This window comes from Geotrypetes seraphini, chromosome 12, assembly GCF_902459505.1.
Source record: "Geotrypetes seraphini chromosome 12, aGeoSer1.1, whole genome shotgun sequence".
Classification (NCBI taxonomy): Eukaryota; Metazoa; Chordata; class Amphibia; order Gymnophiona; family Dermophiidae; genus Geotrypetes; species Geotrypetes seraphini.
Window position 1 is genome coordinate 77,564,510 of NC_047095.1, and position 3,472 is coordinate 77,567,981.

Consider the following 3,472-nt stretch of genomic DNA (forward strand, 5'->3'; position numbering starts at 1 on the left):
GGGAGAGAAAGAAAGGCAGAAATAAAGAGGGGGGCCAGGAGGAGAGAGAAAGAAAGGCAGAAATAAAGAGGGGAGCCAGGGGGAGAGAGAAAGAAGAAGGACCAGAAGAAGGACCAGAGACTCATGAAATCACCAGACAAAAAAGTAGGAAAAATGATTTTATTTTCAACTTAGTGATCAAAATGTGTCCGTTTTGAAAATTTATATCTGCTGTCTATATTTTGCACTATGGCCCCCTTTTACTAAACCGCAATAGAGTTTTTTAGCGCAGGGAGCCTATGAGCATCGAGAGCAGCGTGGGGCATTCAGCGCAGCTCCCTACGCTAAAAACCGCTATCGCAGTTTAGTAAAAAGGGAGGGGGAATATTTGTCTATTTTTGTATAGTTGTTACTGAGGTGACATTGCATAAAGTCATCTGCCTTGACCTCTTTGAAAACCCGCGGAATATAAATGATAATTAACATTTTCTCTGCGTACAGCGTGCTTTGTGTTTTTAAAATTTTATTGTTGGTAGATCATTTTGACTTGGCCACAAAGGTAAGGGGGAGGGAGGGAGGGGAACTGCTGAAAGACATCTAGTAATCCTTGCAGGCTTGACTGCAGGGAATTATTTTTGTAAAATCATGTTTTGTTATGTGACTGGCATTATTTAGACTTTAATTTCTATGAATGAATAGAATGAAAATGATATAAAATTACTTGCTTGTTTTTATGTGCGTGCGCTGAAGGAAAGTGGAGAGAGAGTGGGCTGAGGATGCTGAAGGGAAATGGGGAAGAGAGTGGGGAGAAGACGCTGATTTATAAATTGACAATTGTACAGAATATTGTTTCTTTTTATACTTTAATATAAACAATTCAAGGCTTGTGTGGATGGAATCAGGTGGTTTGCGGGGATGGGGACCGAACTTACGGGGATTAGTCCAATAAAATGGTATTTTTTTATTTCTCATTATTTGTTTTATTTTTATTTGTTAATTTATAAAGTGGTGATTGTTATGTATCAGTTTTTTCAAATTTACATCTACTGTCTTTATATTTTGCACTGTATTAGAGGACATGTGTTACTGTTTTTTGTGGTGTTGCATTGTATCCAGGGTCTGGTTTCTTGGCGGATCAGTTTAACTTTTGTCTACATATTTCTATTTTTAGTTTGTGATTATTCCATTTTGGGCAAGGGTGTATCTCTGTACTGTGTGTTCTGAAAAAGACATAGTTTTCAGTCGGCATTGACTACAGGACCAATTGACTGTGCGGGATCTGGCTTGTTTAGTTTTACAATGTATGTGTTGGTGTTCTAGTGCTCACTGCAATGTTTAAGATGCAGCCTTTTCCTAGGTACACTCTTGTGGTGCGATTTGTAGATTGGTACTAAAAATCATATTTTTCATATAGATGGGGGGGGTGTCAAAAAATGATGGGCCCCGGGTGCCACATACCCTAGGTACGCCACTGGGTTACGTTCTGGAGAAGAGCCAGGTCTTCAGATGCTTACGGTATGGTAGAAGGGGGCTCAAATTGCGGAGATCTCATATGCCTGTCCTACTTTTTCTTCAATTCTGACACAGTCTTTGTCTCCACCAGCAATACCAGGAGACTGTTTCATACATCTACCAACCTTTCTAACATAGTAAATGACGGCAGTTAAAGTCTTGAATGGTCCATCCATTCTGCCCATTAGTTATACCCATTCTGTAAAAATGTATTTCCTTAGATTACTTCTGAGCCTATCACCTTTTAATTTCATCTTATGCCCTCTCATTCCAGAGTTTCCTTTCAAATTAAAGAGACTCAACTTATGCACATTTACATCATGTAGGTATTTAAACGTCTATCATATCTCTCCTCTCCCACCTTTCCTCCAAAGTATACAGACTGAGATCTTTAAGTCTTATGATGAAGACCACACACCATTTTAGTAGCCTTCCTCTGCAACGTGATATCAACATAATCGAGAAATGGGCCGCAACATGGCAAATGAGGTTTAACGTGGATAAGTGTAAGGTGATGCATGTCGGTAACAAAAATCTTATACACAAATACAGGATGTCCGGTGCAGTACTTGGAAAGACCCCCCAGGAAAGAGACTTGGGAGTACTGGTCAACAAGTCAATGAAGCCGTCTGCGCAATGCGCGGCGGCGGTGAAAATGGCGAACAGAATGCTGGGAACGATTAAGAAGGGGATCACAAATAGATTGGAGAAGGTTATCATGCCGCTGTACTGGGCCATGGTATGCCCTCACCTGGAATACTGCATCCAGCACTGGTCGCTGTACATGAAGAAGGACATGGTACTACTCGAAAGGGTCCAGAGAAAAGCAACTAAAATGGTTAAGGGATTGGAGGAGTTGCCATACAGTGAGAGATTAAAGAAACTTGGCCTCTTCTCCCTTGAAAGGAGGAGACTGAGAGGGGACATGATAGAAACATTCAAGATAATGAAGGGAATAGACTTAGTAGATAAAGACAAGTTGTTCACCCTCTCCAAGGTAGAGAAAACGAGAGGGCACTCTCTAAAGTCAAAAGGGGATAGATTGCGTACAAACGTAAGGAAGTTCTTCATCACCCAGAGAGTATGGAAAACTGAAACGCTCTTCCAGAGGCTGTTATAAGGGAAAACACGCTTCAAGATAAAGTTAGACAAGTTCCTGCTGAACCAGAACGTACGCAGGTAAGGCTAGTCTCAGTTAGGGCACTGGTCTAAGGGCTGCTGCGTGAGAAGATTGGTAGGCACAATGGACCACTGGTCTGTCCCAGCAGCGGCAATTCTTATGTTCTTAAACTAAACCTTAAATATGGAGCTCGACACGGTTTACAAAAATTTAAAAGTGCAACCTCCAGAATTGGTCTCACCAGAGTCTTACACAGAGGCATCAATACCTCTCCCTAGGCAACCTAATATCCTTCTAGCTTTCGCCGTCACCTTTTCAACCTATTTGGCAAAATTTTCTATTGGAAAATCAGGATCCCTAGACCCGCCCCCCAGGCCCGCCCAGTTCCAGCCATGCCTTGCCCGACGCAATTTGAGGAGGCTTTTCAAAACCCAGATAAGATTTTGAAAAAAGCCATCCAGACCCCCGGACAAGTCCTTAAAAGGAGAACATGTCCGGGGAAGTCCAAACGTACAATCACACCCATGTCCTGCTCTTCTGTTCTTCACCCCCTAAACTGTACTGTTCCCTCAGGTGTTTGCAGCCGACACAGTTCTCCTCACAATATCAGACAGACAGACAGACTCACAGCTTCCTTAACAATGTCAGAGAGAGAGAGAGAGAGAAAGCCACACACACAGCCTTAGATATACATTACAGTTTCCCTTAGTGTCAAGCACACTCGCTCACTCACACAGAGCTCCCTTCACAATGCTTTCTCTCTCACACCCCCCCCCACAGCTAGTGTACACATGCCAGTGTGTGTTAGGTGCGTGTGAAAAAAGGCCGGGAGTGTGTTCCTGGTGGAGAAGTTACTGGTTA